This window comes from Rhyacophila brunnea, unplaced genomic scaffold, assembly GCF_057557595.1.
Source record: "Rhyacophila brunnea isolate RB1 unplaced genomic scaffold, BYU_Rbru_1.0 scaffold_1, whole genome shotgun sequence".
Classification (NCBI taxonomy): domain Eukaryota; kingdom Metazoa; phylum Arthropoda; class Insecta; order Trichoptera; family Rhyacophilidae; genus Rhyacophila; species Rhyacophila brunnea.
In genome coordinates, this window is record NW_028232751.1 from 63301056 (window position 1) to 63326645 (window position 25590).

At 36.5% G+C, this 25590-nt stretch overlaps 2 long non-coding RNA genes across 2 annotated transcripts in view; one reads left to right on the top strand and one right to left on the bottom strand.

The window, feature by feature from the left end:
* Positions 1-1978: 1978 nt before the first annotated feature.
* LOC147080068 (uncharacterized) overlaps positions 1979-25590 on the bottom strand; it is a 64423-nt gene continuing 40811 nt past the window's right edge. Inside the window, exon 2 of the long non-coding RNA XR_015070766.1 lies at positions 1979-2754. This is a non-coding gene — a long non-coding RNA (uncharacterized LOC147080068). The remainder of the gene's footprint in view (positions 2755-25590) is intronic.
* LOC147080069 (uncharacterized) overlaps positions 20391-25590 on the top strand; it is a 36206-nt gene continuing 31006 nt past the window's right edge. Inside the window, exon 1 of the long non-coding RNA XR_015070775.1 lies at positions 20391-20673. This is a non-coding gene — a long non-coding RNA (uncharacterized LOC147080069). The remainder of the gene's footprint in view (positions 20674-25590) is intronic.

Sequence of the window (25590 nt, forward strand, 5' to 3'; positions counted from 1 at the left end):
TCTCATCGGCCACCCATCCAATTCCTTGTTCATCCGTTAAATACATGGCATGATAACAGTTTATATAAAAAAAATTCAACTACAATCTAACTATTCTAACAAAAAAAAAAAAACAACTAACTTTACGTATTGTTTCTATATTTATTTTAATTACTATTTTCCTACTCAAAGCAATGCTCCTGAATAAGTCAGAGTTTGATTTATTTTCCTTTCTTATTATCATTTGTCTTAATTTATTATTATTTTATTTTTCTCCTGTAATGTCGTGCGTTTATTTTGTTTTCGTAATGGTTTTGTTATTCTTCTCGTTCTTTTATACTAGTCAGCGGAGGGGTCGTGGAGCTATAGTCTTCGACTCTTGGGCTGTCCATTTTTTTTGTATTCCGAGAGGCTACATTTGTAGACGTTTGGCCCTCGTTCGGAATTATTATTTTGTGTTACGTTTTTCTTCTTCTGGTGCAATAGGAGCGTATCTCGTTTGGCGTCGTCTGCCTTTGCAACCAGGGCGTGGTAGTGGCGTTACTATTGAGCCAGGCTCGTTCCGAGCAGCGGATATCTTTCTGTGGAAAGTTTTCCACTGATCTGCTGGTCTCTGGAGTATCACCTCATAGATGGACAGGTACTGTGTCTCCATCTGTTCCTATTACTGCGGGCAAGGCATCGTATAGCGGTACAACGGCCAGGCTCGTTGACGGCGGCACGGCTTTCTCACAGGTACTAGGATGAATTTTCACAATAAGTATCCTTTTCCCTTTCCTTTTTTTTATAGATGGTTACACTTCGGAGGTACCTCTTGTTGTTTCACGATATCTTTCAGGCGTCACGTCCCTAGTCTCTCCATGAACCTGCGCGAGAAAGGAGAGTGCGCACTCTCCACTCCATCAAGCTTTGGTATCATGAATTTTCGGCTACGCTGCCTTTGGATGCGCTTACTTCGAGAGGTGGCTCTCTTTGTGCTTCCAAATTGTCTTCATCTGTATTTATTCTTTTTCTTTCTTTAGTCATTTATTCGTTCATTAGACTTCCTGTACTTTAAATTTATTCGAATTTACTTTATTAATTATTACTCCTACCCCATACATTAAATAGCTACTAATTTTATATAAAATCTTCCCATTGTACTTATGGTACTTACTATCACTTTTAATATTTTACCCTAATACCCATAGTTATTTTGCAACATTGTATTGACTGTATAAATCACATTGATATTAAAAATTGAAATATTCCACCCTCTCATTATATTTATTTACTAGCAAAACCCGTTTTATTTAAAAAAATTGTTATTTCGTTTTACGCGCGTATGCGACTCGATTTTCTGCCGCGCGTCTCAAAGTTTCTAGTCCAGACGGTTTTTTATGTTTTTCGCTCCCGATCCCGGCGTTATCGCGTTTAGTCGACATGTCATCCGATTCCTTCTCGCCAAAGGCGCGCCGCACCGATTTGCGGGGCCTCTCACGTTTTATTATTAACATTTATTTTTCACATTATTTAATAATGAACGTTGGCAGCTTCGCTTTTTGTTCACACGATTATTACAATACATATCATCTATTTCTTTTTCAGTATTAAACAAAAATTATAAAAGTCCTGAAGGGTATTATAATACTGTATTTATATTTTTTTTTATAATGATATGCGAGGCGTTATCATTTATTTTAGATTTGAGGATTCTTTGGTAATCTCGCCAGTGTCGACTCCGAAAGAAATAGTTACGAATACTTTCACAAACGTACATCCTTTCACACATTATTATATATGTTTATATATATTTTTAAACAATATTTCTTATAACTAATCAGCTCGCCGAGCAAAGTTGATTCGTTGTATTTCGTCTTACCGACGTGGCGTTATAATTGGTTTTGAATTTAATATTTCCGAGCGTCGACGTACTCTTTTACCGCGCGGATTTACATTTACTCCACGCCACTGGCCGTTGTACGAATCGAAGGCGTGTATTTTTTTTTTTGTTACTTTTGCGGACGGCATTTCATTACGTAGGTATCTAAAATTATTCTAAATCAACTTTGCTTTGCGTTTGATGCATCCTTTATATACTAATAATAAAACTTAGTTTGTGCTTGACGAGAGTTCACACTTAAACATTCACTATTTCCACTAAATTCACGTCTTTTGCACCCGCTCCTTCGAAGATCCACGGTAGGGGGGCATCCACAGGATCCAGTGTCTTCTTCTTGCTCCAAGATGACCACCAGCTCGCGGCGCCTCCTCCATGTCTCTCTTCTTCTTCCATTTTACTTCCGGTCGGATACTCCGTACCATTTCGTGCAGGTGGCATTGTTGTGCCACCCGCCTGGCCTCACATTTCCAGGAGTTCTAGGGCGCTCATGGCCATGTCCTTGGTTTCCCTGGTACATGGTCCTAGGTATTTCAGGCGCCTGGAACTCGATAGTTACCAGTTGTTCTATGGTCTAGATGTAGAACACTTTAATTAGATTTTTAGAGCTGAGCAGGGTGTGATGTCGGGAAAACCATGCGTTTTCCGAGCCTCATGTTGCTTGGGCGCCATTGAGATCCCCGGGGTTCCAGCGGCTAGCTCAGGAGTCCATCGAACCCCGGATTCACAAAAAAAAGGAACGATATATTGGTGTTTGTGGTTAAATAAAACACTAAGACTTTCTTGTGTGTAACTTGGTATTAGGTATATATTTTAATCTTGAGTTTGACAAGGTTATTTTGTAGTTTTTTACAGTTACAGTCGTCAGTCCGTATCGTTCTAAAACCGGACGCTCACTAATTTTTCTTTCTTTTTCTTTTTAAATTCCTCGTACCGACGCCATCCAGCAAAAAGGACTCTCGTGATTGGCCAAATTTTATCGCGTGATCTTTGATTCGGCGAATCACGAGCCTGACCCTGGCGCCGGCGCGCGAGGATTTCATGCACAATGCGCGGCAAAATTTAATATATTTAAATACTTATATTTAGTCTTAAAATGATCGCTTTCATCCATCATCATTTATACTTTTTAAATTAAAAAATACTTACGTGGTTGAGCAAGGAATCAGATTAGATGTTTTATGAAGCCGTTTCTAGAGGTCAGGGTTACGTTTCGACTTGAGCTACTAAATGATTATTTTACACCGGGAGAAGCCCGCCTGTAACAGGGGTGTATCACTAAGCCACAACATACGACCGTAGAACCATAATCTAACCTAACCGATTTTTTTTTTTTTTTTAAATCGGTACACGTTCAAACACGGGCATTACCATGATCTTACTCCCTACTTCATTTGTCAATTTATGGCTACGGCCGTATGTTGTAGCTTAACCACTGGGAAATGCCAATAAATATGGCGTATTTCAAAAAATAGTACCTTATTCTTAGGTCAATAATTATTATAAAGCAAACATTATTCGTAGAATGTTTATCACATTTGAATGGTCAAAGACATAGCTTATAATTAGTATCTTTAGAATTATCTTCAAATGTGTTAATCGTGCCAATTTTTTAATAATAAAATGCCTAATTTTTGTTAAATTTGGGATCACAAAGATTATTAAATATATTTTTTTATCGTAAATATGTCACTATATAATGTTAACATTAATTTTACTAATGGTTTTGTAAATGCGTTTAAAAAATAATGAATCTAAAAAATATTAATACCACTGCACATGGATGTACCGAAATATGACTATATTCTAAAACATTAGAGCGAAAAGTTTAAAAAATACTATTTTATGTAATAAAAATACTTTATGCAGTCATCAAATGTTTAAAATAAATATAAAGGATAATAAGGCTTCAAAATTATATAAATAGATTATCTAAAACGTTTAAAGAATGTCCAGGATTATGCTCTGAATATACCTAATAGGTTGAGCAAATGGCTGACATCCATTTCTCCTAAAAACAAAATCTGTCAATACAAACCTCTACTCTGTGGAGGCCCATATGATCCTATTAGGATCGGACATGGTCGAAAGAAAAAAGAAAAAGAATACCATAAAAGCTCCATTTTTACCTATGCTGAGCATGTGGGCCGTTAAGTCTGTAAAGAAAACATGAAGAAATTATATGAACCTATAATTATGTCTGATTAATAAAATTACATACTTAATGTAAATATTATGATATAAATTTCATATATCACATGAGTATGAAATGAAATTTATGACGAAAAGAATAAAATCCTTTCTACATAAATTTTAAAAAGATCTCATTGCTCCATCTATCTAGTAATCATAATAGTAATTCAAGAATCTTGTCTATCCGCTTAATTCAGCAGGGTGAAAATTTTTCTCAGTTCAGTTCATTCAGTTGTCTTGTAATTTGTTTTCAGGGTTACAATCCAAGTCCAATAACAACACAGAGAATCGGGGATTGTGTGCGGAGAACTGTTACTAACTTGCACGAGAAACCGCGACCAGGCTACGCAGTTTGCACTTTCTGCATTTGTCCTGCCGCACTTTGGCCTCGAGCAGATGTATATCATTTTATCGAGGGGATTCAGAGAATGTATGTATATTTTATATCATATTTGTATAGGCGTACAGTTAAAAATATATTTTTTACTGGCCCTACAATCCGATGTGGATCTCGGCTGCCTCATGAAGAGGTCTCGAAGAGAATCGTTTGCTCAACCTATTGGGTCCACAGCTTAACAGTTGATATTCCTAAATAATACACGTGATTTAAGAATGTAACAGTCTTCATTGAAAATAGTTAACTTGGAACAGCCTCAGTAAAATACCCATTCGAAAAATCTTGGATCTTCTCAAGCTGACTCAGCTGGCATGCGATAAATCTAGGGTTGATTCCCATGTCATGTTCTAACATTTTTATCAATTAGGTTTGTTTCTGAACCTGTTTCGAGTTATGTATGGAAGATTGATGAATGTTTCATTGTTAAATCTTGTGTAACATCTTGAAGAAGCTATAATTTAATTTAAACTATTAAAAAGTACTAGTATGTCAGTACGAAAATTCGAAGAGATCCTTATGCTATCTATGAATCAAAATTTGTATATAATAGAATATGACCTGGTATTCACCACTTAAGAAAATTGCTTTACAATAATTGTTTTGTTCACCCATACGCACTTGTGACAGGCCGCTGCGGCTAGCCGGCATACAAAAAACGATATGCGGCTAGCCGCGATGCGGCCTGCCGCAAGTGCGTATGGGCACTAAGCTTTTTATCAAGTCATCATCATCAGCCGGGGTCGATCTACAGTTGGATGAAGGCCTCCCTTAGCTTCCTCCATTTTTCTCGGTCCATAATTCTTTACTGCCACATACATCCTTCTTCTTGGTCGTTCACTCATGGCTGAGGATCGTGACCACTTTTTAATTTTGCCATCCAACTTTATTGCCGAGTTTTTTCTTATTTTTTTATCAAGTATGAGGACTGAAATTTATGTTCTAGTCTATATTATTATAATGTTGTAATTATTATTGTTAATACTGTATGGTGGGCGAATTTAAATAATTCATGCAAAGCAAATGTACTTATAAATATATTAAGTTGTTTTATTGTATTCAACAATTATTCCTTCACTGGGCCTCCCAATGTTTCAAAAATGTCATAAAGGCTCAACCAAACAACTACGAGATAATAAAAATTCTTGGATCACTATACGCTAAATCTACCTTTCAATCTTAACGAGATGTAGCTCGTGCACATCTCAAGAAAGTCACTGATCAATTCCCAGATGACATCGAAGCTTGGATTTAATTAGAGCAGTCTGATTTGCAGTTATATCATCCCATTTTTTATTAATATACAAGACATAAACTTTCATTTTTAAAGATATAATAATTATGTATAACCATCTTAGTCATTTTGTCATCTGTCTTTGTTTCATCGTTGATACTAGATAGATCAATATACACTTCAGAGAAAGGTGTTTATTATCTGCATTGTGAAACTTGTAAAACAGTTTAGAGATTCACACAATTCACCAAGCACGTCTTTATAGCGAGCAGCAGCCATATTGTAGATCCAATTCATGGTCCGAAATATGTGTATCTATATGACAAGGGTGATCGACTAAATCTCATGGAGCAATTTGGGATAAAAAAAGTGTATTCCAAAAAAGTCTATGTGGATGTTAATCTGTAAAAGACTTGTTTTCGCAGGGTTTAATTGAATTTTAAAAACTAACCCAACACCATCTGTAAGTTGTCTTATTTCAATGAAAAAAATATGCATGACTGACAAAGTTTAATGTGCACTATTTATGGCAGTTCTTAACAGCCTACCTCCACCCTTCACCACTGCTATCTATGCCCCAAGGCTTTCTATTGAATGTGCTGCACAGCCATCTTATGGTTAAACAATCAATGAATTGTAAAAACAATAAATTGTTGACTACGTAGTATACGTTTATACAGCAAATATTTTAAGTAATATTCTGTTTATTTCTGTACACGTTTGCTTAATCTTATCAATGCTTTTTTGTTTGCAGTATGAGAATTGTTTGAACAAATTCCACGCTCACCATAATGTGGATGATTTGATTTACATGGCCCGAGCTGTGTCGTATGCGAATCGACTCCAGGAAGCCAATATAGCTTTGCTACGAGCCAGACGAGTTGGGCCTTGTAACGGCTCTCTACTCTACACCATGGTGCTCATCCTGAGAAGAATGTCCGCCCACGTTTTGATTGGTCACAGAAGTTTATTACTTTCAATACTTACCTATGTAACTACCTACCCACAGAAAATTGATTAATTTTTGTATCATAAATTTCATGATTTTTCCTTTATAACATTGATGATTTATTGTAATACATTTAGACCAAGCAAAGAAATTACACGTTACACCTCCTTACATTTTTAAGTTTAAGTCGACCACCCAGTTAAGTACCTCTTGGATTGATGATTGTTAATAGAAAGGTAGTTTAAAGTATTTTAATAAATAATTGATGTTTTATGATAAATGTTGAATTTCATTTTTTCACCCTTTCCTTTGCTCAGCTGTTATAAAATATTATTATATTCGCAGAGAGCATAATATTCATAGACTATAGATACATCTAGACGCCACCCGTTGCATTGCTAAATGAAGCTGCGTGCCATGCGTTTGGTTTGTGGGTGAGCGAACGCATTCGTCTACAAATGTTCGAGACCATAGACCATTTCGGTAGTGCTCGCACTAGACGCTCAGAATTAAAATATAATTTTCTATAATAATATACAAATAAATTATCACGAACATGTATCAACTTACCTATGAAGCGTAATACCATCTTTTTGCTTATCAGTACGGCTACCATATTTTAATACAACACATAAAACCATCTTTCCTGCTTAAATAACTAAAAATATTTACCAATGACTATGTTTAACACAAAAAATAGCAATTTAGCAACACGAGCTACGACGCTACGTGAAGCGATTTATCACAATTTGTCGGCGATACTTTTGGAAACTAACTCAAACATATGTAGACCTTTTATCGTGTCGCAGAGATTATAAGGGTGCCGAATACTTTCCCACTCGCACTCATGCATCGTTTTTGTTCAGGCCTTGATAATATTACTAATTGCACTTTTGGAGGAGTCCACACTGTACGGGGGCGGGACACTCTCGACTCCCCTTGCGACTCTTCAAACTAGAGTCACTCTGATAGTTGCCATATAAATTAACATCATGCATTCGCACTTCGGTGCAAGGTTGCACCACCAGTCTCGTGCGGCTCTGCTCGGGACAAAATGAGGGCTTAAATTCTTTGATCTGGCACACGTAAGGGTTATGTTAGCCGGCCGCGTATGACGTGGCTGCATATACATAACGGGAGCGGAGGTGGGAATTTTACACACCATGCTCTAAAGGGATCTTATAGAATATACTATATCACAATATTTGTGAGGGTGACATTCTTTATGAACATAAAACACAATTTTAAAACATATCTGCTCGATTAATGGAACCGCTGGAAGCTGAGTCCCATTGTATTCTTACCAAGCCGCAAAGGTCAACAATACTAGCATAATTTGTAAAAAGCTTCAGTCACATTACGGCTAGTTATTCCGTAATTGGATATAATACTGGTGACTAAATTGGTAAAGCGCATCGGCCAGAATTCAATGTATACAGGTTCGAATTCTGTCAGGTGTCATATTTTTTTAAGTACCAATGTTTCTGAGGTGTTTTCAAACAGTGCAAGTAGGTAGGTATATTGTTCTTGTCGGTTTATAGGAAGCCAGCGGCAAACAAATTTTGAAAATAGCTGATATACCTACTGGATTATTTGTTAGGTTAGGTTTTCATTTTTGTATTCATGAATTTTGCCAAAAGCAGCAATAAAAATTGGCGCGGTTCCCGCCTGGCTTTCTGTAAACTGACTTGCACCGGTATGTAAATCAGTGCCCCGCAACCTTTTCTCCACGACACACCACAGGTCTTCACAGAAGACAGTGACACACCGCATGTTAAACAATTTGTACACCAAAACATGGACCCCACATCCTGAAGGGGGACCCCAGACTAGGATATTTGCCCCCCCTACCTATCGCTAAGGTTAAAGACAGTGTGATACCCTAAAATAGAGTTTTTAAAATGGTGTTTGAGGTAAAATTAATGGTATTGAATGTTTGTATTTATTAATACATCCACTTGAATTATGGTTAGTTGTCTGGTTAAGAATATTTGTTTGTCGAATATTGACACAATAATAATAAATAATTATTGTAACCTACAATCGAATGTTTTAAATTATTAATACCAGCGTAGTAAAATAGCGCTGCAGTCAATTATTTTTAATATGTGAGCAAATTTGTAATTTGTGTTTATCTTACTCCTTGTCGGAAATCCAAGAATATTCTTTTTTAACCAAAATCCAGAAAATAGCCAATAGAACATCTGCAAAATTTAGTTTTTAGAGTCCCATCGTTTCTCAATTCAACTTCAACGAAAGCGCTTCTATAGAATTTTCGGCATTGGTTGCGAAAGGGTTTCGAATCCAGTCGTATTGATTGTATGAATGTAATGATGAAATTTCTTTTGCTGCAAAGTTAATTGTTTTTGAGACGGATCCAAAATTAATTGCTTGTTTTTAATGGTGGTCTGGTAGGTCCTTTGATACATTTGTAGAGATCCTTGTCTTAACTCCTAGTTTATCAGAGCACGTCAATATATTTTCATTCTGACTTTGCATTGTTTTATTAAGTTCATGCATGTGCTAAAATATATTAGCGAACATATATTTTTATATGTACGCAAATTTGGTTATTAAGTAATTATCGTATAATATACAAAATTATTTGTTTTTTTGCAAGCAATGCACCGCGACACACCTACCGTCTAGCGGCGCACCGGTGTGCTATAGAGCTACAAGTCTCATGACAGTGTTAAACAGAGTATGATTCTCTCAGTTCAGATGGCATCCTAGTTATTTTCAAGGAGCGTATGTGGCATAGGTGCTGGTGCATTATGGCTCATCCATCAATATTGACCACGGCACTGGGTGTGTAGAAAATGATGGGTATTAGGAAATGAAAAAAATATCGACGGTATCGTGACATTGTTACCATAGAATACTTCAATGTAGTTACTAGGTGCTGGGAAAATTCTAGGGAGAACAATAATTATCCACTATAACTGCTTAAGCAGGGATGTGGTAAATAGACGGATAAACTTGTATTAAATAGTATTTCCAGTACCCTAAACCTGAAAGGCGCATCACATGTGACAGAAGATTTTGACGTATGATAGGCAACCAGTGTTGCCAAGTCAAAATTTAAAATTTCAGTAGAATGTGACAAAAAAATTCAGTAGATTTGACAAAATATCAGTAGATTTCAGATTCTGAATACCAACTCATTGAATGACCAATTCTTTTCTGGATTTTCAAAAGATTACACGTAAAGTAATTAACGTCTCGTTTTTTTAGAGTAAAATACCGCGTAAGGTAATTAACGTCTCGTTTTTTTTAGAAAAAATTCAGAAAGTTCAAAAATAATTAGCGAGGGCTTCAAGAAATATTCCATTGCAAACTTATTTTCCAAATTTTCATTGCATTTCATTTCATTTCAGTGCATTAATCATGTCAAGTTTACTATTAACATAATCATGAATTTACTCACAAATATTATGGAAAACACAAATATTAGTAGATTTTAGAAAATGCAATAAGTATATCAGATAGGTATGATTTAAAAATAAGGAAAGAACTCACCTTGTGCAGATAACAAACGACCTTGATGCTACTTTAGAATATTATGGTCTTGTAATAATAATTATGAAATAAAATAACAATAATAAAACTATTCATCACCATCTATTTATTGTTTTATTTATTGTTTGTTTTCGTTATTATTGTTTTCTACACAAAATAATGTTAGTTTATAATACGATTTATCACTACACTTAAGTAGGCACCTAGTTATTTTTATATCACTGGTTTCACGATTACTACTAAGGACAATTTAAAATGTTTTCTGAATAACAAATGAATCACGAAAAATATTTTAAGAAGTTCAAAAATAATAGGTATCAATATTAACGAACTTGTATTAATAATTTTAATATTGCTATAACTGCTGCTATCGGAGAATGCTAGAATAAAACTGATGAAAATTAAGGGCACAGTAGAAACCATTTTCGACTGTCTAAACTCTAAACAATCTGATGAAAACAAAACTATAAAAAGTAGGTACTAGGTAGGTACCCAGTTGTTCCTTGTTCGAGTTTCGAGATCCCATTATTTGGTGTAATTAAAATAATTCCTAGTTATAGAAAGGAAATCTCTCCATTCGCGATGTTTTATTCAGTTTTATTTTCATTCTAAATATCATGAGAAAGTTTTAGTTATAGATATGCCACCATAAATTGTCCGGTTTTCGAATTTAGTACTAAGCTCACCACAGTATAAAAAATATTGAATGATATACCTATCAAAATCAGCATGTGGCGCTCTCACTAATCGGAAGACTTATAAATTGTTATATCATATAATTATGTACATTCACCTTTACTTGCTGAAAGGTTCTTGAGAAACCTGACCTAAAATTTTAAATTGCTATTCAGTAATTAATACCTAACCAAATTAAATGTTCAAATTTACTTTATGTACCTGAGCCGGATCCAAAAAGTATCAATCATTCGAACTTACGTGCATAAGAAAAATATTTGAAACCAGAAGAAAAAAGTTTTTTTGCGTTCTAAAAAAAATATTTGTGGACAAAAACCCTTTGTACTAACAATGATTGAAATGTTTGAATAATGTCTCTTGTTCTTCGGTTTCCTTCTTATCAGCTTATCACTTAACAATGATGCAATTGTTCATCCCCATTAAATTTTATTTTTGCTGGTCACACATAGCATAGCATTAAAATATAATGATTATTGAGTCATGTTACGTTATGGTGTGACGTTTTACGTAATAAATAATAATAGGTAGGTATTAATTTATTATTTTCTAAGCAATGATGATTTCAGTGGGTTAAAATGCCGGTATTGGGTAGCGTAACAATGCATCCTTTGTTAATTTAGAAGCGTGTATCCAAATCAACAAAGGCGTGCGTAAATCTTGTCAACTTTATTAATAAATTCACCATCGTTGACTTAAAAATATGGGAAATAGCCAAATATCAGTAGATTTCATGAATTTCGAAAAAAAATCAAAAATTCAGTATATTGGCAAAAAATATCAGTAGATCTACTGAAATTTCAGTAGACATGGCAACGCTGTAGGCAACGACAACAAACGTATACATATAATCATAGACAATATATGACAAAATACAAATATTTAATAACTATTAATTATACATGATTCATACGTTGTCAATCGAAACGATAAGGTGGATAATAACTACTTATAATTTTGTTTATTGGTTGTCTTATTATTAAACGTACTTAAAATTGGGATTTTTAAAGTAACTAGCGTTGGATATAAAGCTTGCTCGTCATAAATTAATGCATAACGAAACATTTATGAACGCACGAGGTCTAAAGATACAGTGAAAGCCATCAATAATTTGTAAGATAAATAACAATAAATAGTATAATATTATTATATTGTGACATTGGAGTGATGAAAACAGTTTTTGGTGACAGCTATAACTGTTGCGAATGGCTTTGCAAAGTATATTTTGACGACGCACCAATAAAAATATATACAGGTGCTTTCCAAATTGAAGCACGAAGATGTTGATTATCATCAATTAGTATTAATGGAAAACAGGTAGATAGGAGCCGTATTGGCTGTTTTGCGAAACTCTTTTGACCAGACCATCCATGCGGATGCGGTTGTTTTTGTTCGGGATATTTTGACAGGGTACTTAGTGAAAATGGTAAAATGCGAATTTTTCGCGTAATTTACATGGAAAAACAATGAAAGGAGTTTTACCTACCAATAAAACTCTTATTATTCATGTTGACTTTGAAGTCCTTGAGATAGGGTTTGCTCTTTCTTCTTCGCGTGAGGATATATTCTACTAATTTATTTTCCCTTTTCTTGTCGTTGGTCGTTCCTGTTTTTATTTACTGGTCATACCCGCGCGTAAATTTTTTATGTATGTAATTTGGGATTCTTTTGTCTTCATTATGATATGACTCAAGGAACCAGGTAGAAGTTACCTGGACTTCAAAGTCAACATGAATAATAAGAGTTTTATTGGTAGGTAAAACTCCTTTCATTATTCGAATTTGACTTTGAAGTCCTTGAGATATCTGTTTGTTATCACCTGGTGTTGGGTATGCCAAATTCCTGTATGTGACAATGATTCATTGACGAGGTAAAAGACCATCGTGACTTTCCATGCATATGGTTGAATAGAGAAGTTAATGGGTTCTTTTCCCCTTCTGATGGTGGTGTATCCATCGTTCTCTGGTAGTTGTCGTGAAAGGTTGACTCACTACGCCAGAATAATACTGGGTCGATGTTTGGCGGTATTTGTATTTGCGCCGAACATTGGCCATACAATTATGTAGTCACGTTTTTCCACCAATCCATTGTCTACTATTAGTAGTGTGAGGCCATGAACCCTTCGTCCCGATGCGAGAAGCAGCCGAGTAGGTAGCTGTCCTGCGAGAGGTTTCGAATAGGTTGTACTCCACCGGTGTTGTTTTCCTAAGATGATCTACCACTCGTCCTGGATCCCAAACCGGTGGTTTGACGGGTTTCGTTTTATGTACCGAAATTGCCTGTAACATATTGTGTTGTACTACCACGTTGATGCTGATATCTACAATGATAATCAGTTTGCAAAAAGTGGTTATGGCTGACTTATGCACCAGGATGGTGTTGTACGACAAACCCTCTTTGTTGTGCATGTTGCCTAGGTATCTGGCCAATTCCATTCGTTGAGGGCTATTATGATCCATTAGGTTCTTGTTACTCATGTCATTGTCTTCCATTTGTTCCAAGCTGGTTTGTAAGTTTTTAGAGTCTAAGGCCGCCATCTGAAAGTAAGGAGTGCCCTTTCTTCCACCATTCAATTTGATATTATTTCCACCCCACCCGAAATTAGCCATAGTTAAAGGAACAGGTCTTGGGTCCTTGGAGGTGGACGGTTGGTCTCCATACCTACTAGTGTCGTATGTAGGTGCGGCATTGTATAAGGAGGTACTATCGCCTTTTTTCGTAAGTCCACTCCCCAAAAGCATTATTTCCAGCTCGGTGCCACTAGTAAGTACTTCCCTTTTTCTGAGTTCAGTTGCGCTAGGACTCGTGAAATTAAGTTTGGTGGGGGAAATATTCACGCCAATCTGAAGTCATACACTCGGCTGAAGGCGTCGTGAAACAGCGCGCCACTGTCTGTAACGTCTCGTGACACATACGTTGCAATGACATGTGCTGTTTCGCTTGCGAATAAATCCACCTCGGGAACAGAAACAGGGGGGTGGTTGCGGTGTTGATGAGGTGCCATTCGGGAATGAGTTGTCTGCGGGAGAGATGATCTGCCACGCAGTTGTGTATAATGTAGTAAACATGATGTTGGCTAGACTGGTAAATACTAGTGTCTGTCGGCATAGGTTTAGGAGGGTGACAGATTTTGTGCCGCCCTCGTTGTTGATGTATGGCACCACTGTTTTGTTGTCTGTCTGCAGAAGCAGAACTGATCCTATGATTGATTGTACCTGAGATTGAATTGCAAACATTTCCTTCCTGTTGGAATGCCATGCCATGGTAACTGGTCTTGTTCCCACGTACCTGATAGGTGGTGTTCATTCAGTTGGGCTCCCTAGCCTGTGTCAGCTGCGTCTGTCATCAGGAAGTGATTGATGTGTGTCAACTCTGAGGAGCCTATCACCTGGAGCCACCACATGATGTCCTGTTAGGCCTGTGGTGGGATTGTCGTCTATTGGCGAGAATGGGACCTCGACAATATTAATGACTGGAGCTTTGTAGCCGTCGGCAATGCAACCTTCCTCGTGGAGGTAGGATGCGAAGTTAAGTCGCCCCAGAAGGGATTGAACATGTGTCTGCCTGAGGGACCAACTGCCTTTTTGTACCCGCGTTGTGTCAAATCTGAGGATCCTTTCGCTTAGGGCCACCACATGATGTCCTGTTGGGCCTGTGGTGGGATTGTCATCAATTAGCGAGGATGGGACCTCGGCCATATTGATGACTGGAGCGTTGTAGCCGTCGGCAATACAACCTTCCTCGTGGAGGTAGGATGTGAAGTTGAGTCGCCCCAGAAGGGATTGGATATGTGCCGGTCTGAGGGACCAACTGCCTTTTTGTACCTGCATTAGCAGATGGTGACGGAGTGCTACACAATTCTCCGGCGACAGGAACCTCCGCTTGGTGTGTGTGTCCTACGTGATGTCCAGGGACCCTCATTGTTGGCTTGGGTTCAGACAGGATCTTTTAATATTTATTAACCACCCTAAAGACTGTAGGAAGGTTATCCTGTATTCCACCTGAACCGAGACTGTTTCTCGTATTGGTTGGCTACTAAGAAGTCGTCTAGGTTAGTGAATATTCTCAGCCATTCTTTCGTAGGCGTTCGGCGACCCAATTGGTCAGGGATGCCAACATAATCGGAGCGGTTGGCAGCACGAACGGGAGTCACGTGAATTGTAGGAGCTCCCCTTGATAGGCTAGTCGAACAAATCGACGATGTTGAGAAGCAATTGGTACCTGGAGGGACGCCTGGCTTAGATCTATTATTACTAGCCAGTCTTCTGTTTACGGCTGCAACCTCGTAATGGTGAATTAGTTTGAATGGCTTTGGCTGTAGGAACGCATTCAAACGCTTTCGGTTGAAAACAGGGCATAGAGCCCCGTCTTTTTTCTTGATCAGGAACAGGGTTGAGAGAAAAACTGGGGGTTTGACCCGCTTCTTCTATAACCCCTGAGTTCTTTAAGTCCTCGATCTCGAGAGTGACCTCTGCTGATTGTTGCGTTTTAAAATCTTTCCGTAAAAGTAAAGAAGGACTTACCAATAGTGGTATCCGCACAAAAGGTATGCGGGCTACGGCCTTTAACTTTTTACCAAAGTTTGGGGGGGGTGGTACACTACGCCATCCAGACTCCACGAAAGTCTCTTAGGCGGTCCCCAATGTTATTGGTCGTCCAGATGCGGTCACCTTCGCTTAGAGTACGGATCCCTGGTGGAGCCCGTACCTCCGATGGAGAACTCCCTTCCCACAAGACGTCGCCCCTTGGGAGTACCCCGGCCATAATTTGAGTTCGAGGGCCTTCCGGGCTTTAAGCTCGGAGGAATCCTTGATAGTGCCTTCCGAGTGAAGGTATCCTTCCGGTAAGGATCTGAGTCATGTTCTCGCAAATTGTATTATGTGTTGTCCCCAAAACCCCCTTCGATTTTTTGGTACAGGCTCATCGCTGTTATGATTTTTTGAGGATTGGTTGCCCAATCCACTAACCCTTGCATACGCTTTCAGAAGCTGTCCCGATGGGAAAACATCGCATTCTGGAGGGCCGCGATGGTCCTCTTCGTCAGATGGTTAGCTGATGACGAGTGGTCGCACCGACGCAACTTGTCATTTAGATCTAACTCTACGACCGTAGGGGCAAGAATTGTTTTTTGGGCGTTGTGGCACTCCTTGCTGGTCCCCCTGCTGAAATAAGGTACGTAACGAGGATACCTCAAACATTAGCATCTTAATCGACGCTCGTACCTACGTTGAACTTTTCCTCCTGTAGCAGTTCTGCTTCGCCGTCTGTTGTCCATTGCTTTTAGAATATCCTCCTCACGGTAATTCAGATGTTGCGCCATAATCACTGATCACTTAACGTTCACTTAACTATCACTTAACGTTCGTCCAAGATAATTTTTTTGATAATTAGAAACGTCAAATCATAGGCTACATCTGAAACTGTCAAAAGGCAAATCCATAATGAAGACAAAAGAATCCCAAATTACATACATAAAAAATTTACGCGCGGGTATGACCAGTAAATAAAAACAGGAATGACCAACGACAAGAAAAGGGAAAATAAATTAGTAGAATATATCCTCACGCGAAGAAGAAAGTCAAATTCGAATAATAAAAAATATATGAAAAATCATATAATTAAATTACTCAAAGGTATGCATTTAAAAAATGTGGAAAAAAATGTTTGGTGTTAAAACTTGACGGCCACTCAAAATTAATTTTCTAGGTTAATATAAAAGATAAAAATTTGAAAAATCGTGTTAAAATTTTACATAAATATACATAATCGTATGGACTTAACAAAAATTTTTTAAAGCAAATTTATTTGTTCAAGTATCAAGTCACTGAATTTAGAGAACTAATATCTCTCACGATATAATCTCTAAAACAAAAAAAGCACGTGCACAAACGTAAGCTAATAATAGTCAAATTGATGACCTAATAAAAAATTAAAAAAGTTTGTTGGATGGTTCTACTTAACGTTCATCAAATATTTCATATCAAATAACTCACGCACTATATATGAAAAAAAATAAAAAAGTATGCAGGATTGCGCATTAGCTATGCGACAAGAGATTTTACTAAAATAAATATTTTTAAACCCACGCAGTCAGGTTTTGCATAGAAACTTAAAAATTAAATAGCGCGCTGAATACAGATGAAAAGACAAAAAAGAATCGTGCACTAACGTTAACTACCAACGCACTAGTGCTTACAATTTAAATTTTGAAAAAAATATAAGTTTAGTGACACAAGTATCCAGCATTTAGCTGGGTCACCCAAATTGAAATGCGAATAACCCCCTTAATGTGCGTGCACAAACGAAATAAACGCGTGCACAAACGTGCACTAACGATGCACAAACGAATGCACTCAAAAAAAGTTGAAATTTCAACATTGGGTGACCCAACGTTTAGCTGGAACACCCAATTTGAAATTGGAATTTTTCGGTTATTATAGGTGCACAAACGAAAAAAAATCGTGCACAAGCGTGCACTAACGATGCACAAACAAATGCACACAAAAAAAGTTGGAGTTTTAACATTGGGTGATCCAGGTAAATGGACCTGATATAATCTCGAAAACAAAAAAAGCACGTGCACAAACGTAAGCTAATAATAGGCAAATTGATGACCTAATAAAAAATTTAAAAAGTTTGTTGGATGGTTCTACTTAACGTTCATCAAATATTTCATATCGAATAACTCACGCATTATATGAGAAAAAAAATAAAAAAGTATGCAAGATTGCGCATTAGCTATGCGACAAGAGGTTTTACTAAAAGAAATATTTTTAAACCCACGCAGTCAGGTTTTGCATACAAACTTAAAAATTAAATAGCGCGCTGAATACAGATGAAAAGACAAAAAAGAATCGTGCACTAACGTTCACTACCAACGCACTAGTGTTTACAATTTAAATTTTGAAAAAAATATAAGTTTAGTGACACAAGTATCCAGCATTTAGCTGGGTCACCCAAATTGAAATGCAAATAACCCCCTTAATGTTCGTGCACAAACGAAGCACAAACGAATGCACTAAAAAAAAGTTGAAATTTCAACATTGGGTGACCCAACGTTTAGCTGGAACACCCAATTTGAAATTGGAATTTTTCGGTTATTATAGGTGCACAAACGTGCACTAACGATGCACAAACAAATGCACACAAAAAAGTTGGAGTTTTAACATTGGGTGATCCAGGTAAATGAACCTCCTGCTTTGGTGTGGGGCCAAACGCGAAATTCGCATCAAATCCAAGCGGTAGCGACAGCGACAGCGAGGGCGTTGCGAATTCGCTGCGAATATTCGCTTTGGTTTGGGGGAGGCTTAATATAAGAGATATTTTTTTTAAAAATCGTGCTAAATGTAAACATAAATATACCTAATCGGGTGCACTAAATAAAAAAGTTTTAAGGCAAATTTAGTGGTTCAAGTATCAAGTCACTAAATTTTAAAAAAATAATATCTCTCACGATATAATCGAGAAAACAAAAAAAGCATGTGCACAAACGTAAGCCAATAATAGACAAATTGATGACTTAATAAAAAGTTAAAAAAATTTGTTGGGAGGTTCATCAAATATTTCATATCGAATAACTCACGCACTATATGAGAAAAAAAAAATAAAAAAAGTATGCAGAATTGCGCACTAGCTATGCGACAAGAGATTTCACCACAAAATATTTTTTTAAACCCACCCAGTCAGGTTTTGCATACAAACTTGAAAATTAAATAGCGCGCTGAATATAGGTGAAAAACCAAAAAAAATCGTGCACTAACGTTCACTACTAACGCACAAATGTTTACAATTTAAATTTAAGGAAAAACACATGTTTAGTGACACAAGTATCCAGCATTTAGCTGGGTCACCCAAATTGAAATGCGAATAACCCCCTTAATATGCGTGCACAAACGTGCACTAACGATGCACAAACGAATGCACTCAAAAAAAGTTGAAATTTCAACATTGGGTGACCCAACGTTTAGTTGGAACACCCAATTTGAAATTGGAATTTTTCGGTTATTATAGGTGCACAAACGAAAAAAAATCGTGCACAAACGTGCACTAACGATGCACAAAGAAATGCACGCAAAAAAAGTTGGAGTTTTAACATTGGGTGTTCCAGGTAAATGGACCTCCACCTACCTATACACTTTACGCGAATTGGGTAAAAGTTGTAGCAATTCTGAAAGCGCTATATTATAGGTTCGTTTCTTTCAACCTGAACGAAACAAATCAAATTAAACCATAGACAATATACATACAAATTGTAGTTGAACGGAAATGGTTTGAGATTTGACGTTTGGTTCAGTGTATCATTGAAAATCAAACCGTTCTCGGACCATCAGAAATGGTTTGACATGAAACGTCAAACCAATTCGGACGATCCATAGACTAATGGCAATCTGTCGAAGTGTTGATAAGCATTATTCGGCATTTATATTATATCGTGAGGTGTTAGATATTTACACTATAGGAGTTCACTTGAATTATGTATATTATAGATTAATAATCAATACCTATTATTCATAAGTAACCATACGCGAACAAGACGCCGCTTTTGGTCTTATTATCTCAAAATCCAGCCATGTTTTCTATGTAAAGAGTTCGATTTAATATCATTAGTTACTATAATTATTATATAGGAATGATCTTTATATTACCTAACGAATTTAATATGTTCGATTGTCGTCTAAGTCACAATATCATACTGTCGACATGAACAAGTAGTCAATTATGAAAAGCTCTAATCAAAAGTAATTTTTAAAAACTCGTCATACCTATAAATTAACTAAATGGCTACCTATTCATGAATGTATATTTGTATATTTAAAATGAATGAATACGACAGTTTGTTAAATTTGTATTATTGTAAACCACGATAGGAGGTTAGAATTTAGAACAAGTTGACGTTTCAATAAATATGTTTCTGTTTTAGAGACTAATATATTATGAATTAATTTTAAGTACTGGCAACACTAATTAGTTGTCAGAAAAGCGTTTCCGTGGACATTCTACCAAACGGTTCCAAATCAAATAAATCCAACGTGCCATTTGATTCGTTCAGTTCAGGTTCAATGATACGAACTTATTGTAGGTACGTATATTTTTCATATTTAATTCATAAAAATTATAGAATTTTTGGCGTAAAATATTTATATTATTTAAAATTTTAAATCTGGAGCGGAATAAAAATTATTTAGTCTATGTTGTGTCGTTGTCGCATTGGTGTGATGCCAAACGGCCCAAACGCAAAATTCGCAACAAATGCAAGCGGTGGCGACAGCGATAGCGGCTGCGTTGCGAATTCGCGTTGGTTTGTGCGAGATTGTTAAATTAAATTAGAAAATAGGATGATGAAGATATGAGAATTACCAATTATTATATTGTATTTGAATCTGTAAAAATCTAAAAAGAGAACGTGCTATTTATCAAAAATTTTCCACCTTTCTTTATAATTATTTATGAATGTAAAATGTTTGCATTGATTATTGACTATTGTTGTTGTCTTTATCCTGCTTTATCTATGAATCCTGTTTTGGAAATGGAATGCACGCTACCATTTGGCGCCAATCGCCATTCCCTCTTCCCCTCGCATTGACGCATCATGTCATAACTCTAACAGTCATAACGCTGTCGGCTGTTGTAAGTAGGAGCAACCGTAGGACTTGTAGTTCGTGCTGTTTATAATAAAGTGCATCCATTCGTCTTCTATATAATCTGCATTCATTGCTGAATTATAGTGAACTGAAGAATAATAAAATATGTACGGTGGTCGGAATACGGCAGATGTCTCATTGTTCCTGCCCCTTCATAGCGATGAGTTTTCTAATCGCCGAAGCTGTTGGAGGGTAAGCTGTGTTTTTACATTCATACTTTCGCGTTGTTTTATGGGAAAATAGTAATATTTGAACTGTGATTACATTCGATGCATTATTTCATCCACCTGTCTCCCTTTTCAATAATGTCGTGGTTGGTTATGGGTAGCCATTTTTTCACATTGTCAACCGCTCGCATCGTCGATCATTTTGTCGTAGATATTGATGAAGGTCTTTTAGACATCAATTCAGTTCGTTCAGTCGCCGTTTCAGATTTGGTCAGTTCAGTTTTGAAATTACAGACGACTAGCTTGAAGGCTCGGATTAATTTCATCACTCTTTTTCCATAAGCATAAATAGTCATGACAAATCTCAATAAACTCTCATCACCAAGTCATTTACACGTCAGTATAACTGGCAATTCTAAATACTGATACAATAACTGTTGGTAAACCCATCCTCCCATGTCTCCGTCCTGTTGTGTATAAAATAGATTCGCTGTTTCAGTTTTTGCATTTGCCCAGAAACGAAGACTGAACGGACAACTAAACTAATCGTTTTAAATTACCTTAATTAAACTCCAACGTTGGATGCAAATAATGGTTGCAATGGCCGATCATTCCCAATTAAGAAATGTCACTTTAGATCGTTAACTGGAGTCATGGTCAAAATAGAATATTTAATATTTTCGCTTACAAGTCAATCGGAGATGAGTGATGGTTAGGCCAACAATTACCGTGTGTTGTCAGTAATCACCAACCCAATTATCTTCGAATGAGCGGTGAGTGACAATTTGGAACCATTCTATTTAACCCATGACTCGAGTGACTTTTCATGATCCGGGGATCCACCGCAGGAGGGCGATCATGACAGACGATTGGCATCAAAATCTGCCAATGTAATTTGGCCTCTTCGAATGCTAGATATATGTGATCCCACAAATACCTTAAGGCTTCGGCCACATATGCAGGTGCTTCGCTAGTCCTGAGCTAGATGCTATGCTTGTCTACTAAAAACACTACTGTCACATTGTAGGCTACGTGCTTAGGTACAAATTCATTTGACATTTGGGAGCGCTCAAGTCAACAACGATATGTCACTCTCAAAACTAACCAGAAAGCTACTTTTCACAGAGAATTTAAGTTTAAAATTTCGAAAGTCTCAAATTCGAACTTGTTGGATGCATTCATCCCATGCGTCATTATTCATAACCTCAAAATATATGGTGTTTGACATTTCTCATACTGAAGAAACATCCGCCACTTTGCAAAATCCATAGATAATGGCAAGATCACTAGGTGACACAATAAAAATAACCAACACGCTTGTACGCCGGGAGACTCATTAGGTGACTCATAATCACGTAGGGAAGCGTGCAGTGTGGTCGTTGCGATAGAATAGTGCGCGTTCGTTCACTAGGATATGTCACCTACCACGTAGCCACCAAGTAAGGCACCTGCCTGTGTGAAGCCCTAAGGTTTTGCGTGTTGAATGTACCTATTCAATTGAATTTCTCATAATTGTGATATGGTCGAACCAGGATTGTGTTGCGTTCAATATGCCAGTTGCCACTCGGAATTCATTATTACCTATTGCAAATAATTCAGATAACTTTCCAAAAAAGTACAAGAGTAATTTATCGAATTCCAAAATGAAGCCATGGCCAACATTTTGAATTTTAAATCAGCCATGGACTCAAAACATTTTTGAATCAATTAATAAACAATATTTTCAAATTGTACCTATTCACTAATTATCCAGTGTACTTCTATCATAAAGAAATACATAATATATATATCGTCTTTGTTCTGGCAGAACACACTAACTGGAAAATATTAGTTTTGAGTAATTTGACTTTGAAGTTGTTAAAATGTTTGAAATGGTATATCATGTGAGTTTATTAAGTAATCGTAAAAAGGATGACTTTAAAATAAAGACTGTTTATTTATTAAGAAGGTTTCCAGACGGTAAAGTTTGAAATAAGGAACATTTTGGTATAACTAACTCAATATGTAATTTTTTCGAATTAGTGTCTTCTGCCAGAACAGTGATGATATTATATATAAGTATTGAGTATTCAATAATTCAGCATTACATAGATAGCATTTGTTATTTCCTAATGAAATCCATCCAGATCGAGGTATATAATATACTTAGGACATGAGTATCTAATATATACTAAGTATGTAATCTAATTCATAATCATATATGATTTTTTTTCTAGTACCTAATCTACTTGTATCTCCTGTTACTTCAATAAAAAATAGTAATTCCAGTTCTTATTTTTTTCAATATGCAAGTTGATAGTACTCATTCTTAACTCTATAGGTAGGTATTCAACCTATTTCCACAAGCAGTGTGCCATCTTTCTGCATTCATTTCCTTAAAATCCCATGTGATTATTACTAATGCAAAATATATATTTTTTATGGATATAAGTGGCTATTCCTGCTGAGTTGTCAATTTCAGTAGAGTAATTTAGGTGTCCAAACTTCTACTTTTCTAAGTGTGACTGCGGTATCAGTAGCAAAGGGTGGAGGTAGGCTGTTAGGATCCGCCACAAATAGTGTACACTAAACTTTGACAGTCATTCGTATTTGTAAAAAAACCTCTATTTTAGAATGATGTTTGTTCTCACACTGCCGCGGGCCAGCAGCCATGATATTTAACTAGATTCTAGCTCAGCAATTGGTTAATATACACACTTCCACTGCCTTCGCGGACATGGGTCACGGATCAAGAGTCTGTTTTTGATATTATGTATGGACTTTAAACTCTAAATACGGGAAAGATAGTCAACTTGAACGTAACTATAGTGCGGACCCGCCGAACATCCTGTCCTAGGGGTCCACTTAAGGATGTGGGGGCCATGACTGGTGTATACTATAATCGCAATATATTTTAACGTTATTATTGTTCTTCTTTTAATTGTTTCATTGGTGGAACCAGCTGTCCAGATTGCAAATGAGCTTAATTTATATAATTATAACAGTAATTTAATTTGCACCATCGGAGAGAGCAATAGCAAGTATGGGGGGGGGGGGGGGTGTTTCATAGAAAGGTAGACACCATTATTAATTATTTGTAAGACATTGGATTCATATTTTACATAGCGTCATCCTTCATATAAAAGTCAACTTCAGCAGAAACCTAGTTTTGAAATTTTTGAGAGAGACAAAGTTTATGATGATACATAATAGGTAATTTTCAAAACGCTTTCGATATAAAACTGAGATCCCAGTCTTGCCGGCAGCGAGCCTCCATTGAAATACATTAGCTAGATACTGGAGTTTCAGTCTCGTCTTTTTTGAATATTCACATGAGCGAATGGCCTAAATGCAATGACATTAATATGGACGAATCATCTGGAAAAGAAAATGACACTCACTTCATTATCGGGTCTGCCGAATGGCATAATCTGTTCTAACGCCATTACAATAAAGGTGATATTGCTATAAATTTCTCATGCCTTTTGTTGGGTCTGCCGAATGGTTCGGTTCGAACGGGTTCGCTCAAATGAACATTGACATTCGAAACACTGCTCTAACGCCATTACAATAAAGGTCATATTGCTTTAAATTCCCGATGCGTGATATCGCATAATGGAAATTGCGTTACGTCTACCTATACATACGAATGCGCGAATTTACTTGCTAGCTACGGTATTGAGTGCGTCGTCCATTAATAATGTCATTGCCTAAATGTTAATATACATTTTTTTTTGTCAATATTTTAGGATATACCAAACTCATTGAAAATGTCGGAACAATGTCAATTCCGCTGATGTTCACATAGTAGCCGATTATCATGAAAATGCCATTGCACAACATCCTGAAGATTCTGAGCTTCAGCCTCAACAGATTCTTCAACCCAATGTGCAATTTTCTGGTGTTTATTTCGAAGGTGTGTTTAGAAACTACAGATCCTCCCCAATGTTGATTAGTTTTTAAAAATCAATTAAACCCTGATTAACCAAACCATAATAGTTTTGGTATATTTTGGGCGATACGAAAAAATTGTGCACACTTTTTCATTCATACTTATTTGTTTTCGTTGGATTAAGAATACATTTTACACATATTGTTGGTATATCTTTTTAAATTCATTAAGCCCTGCCTAAACTAAACTAGTATGAATAGGTGAAAAATAATATTATTCTCTATATAATATATTCAAAGTTCTGTATGATTTAATTGCATCATTGTAGATATTTTATAGATAGTGGAGTATTTTTTGACTGTCATCTATTATGGCTTGGTTTTCGCAGGGTTTAATTGAATTTTAAAAACTAACCAGCACCATCTGATAATTGTAGTCTTAGGGCCGTATGTATGAGATTCCCAAATTCTTTATAAGCTATTTAACCGATTTTCCATCGAATAGCGTTTAACACTGTTTGTGACGTAAGCGATCTGACGTCACGCGCCATTAAAAATGGCTGCCTCAGCTGTAGCTTTCAAATGTCATTTTAATTTTGCATTCATTGCTACAAACGTTTGGTTGAGGCCCTTGTTCGTTTTGTAGATTCTGTAAAACATTTGCGAACTATACAAACAGTTTCTAGTCGTGCTGTTTACAAACAAAATAATACAATAATCATAATAATATAATGGTGATTGGATAATTATATTTATTTAGATTAAAAATATAGTACAATAACGGTCAAAACCCTAAAATACTACACATTAATTAGCGCATTTCAGGGAATAGGTTTAGGGACAACCATTCTTTGCTTTAGAAGTAGATCTGTGTTTACTCGGTGTGTTATGGAAGCTAATGGTGAAGAGTTTCTTGGATGACCTTGTATCGATGATGATAATGATGGCTAAATGACTTTCATACGAAATCGTAGGGTTTGCAAGTCTGATTTTCCATAACTATGAAGTATTCCAATCACAGTGAATATTTTCTTGCCTATAAGTTTGCATGTACAATGAGCAAACAATTTCA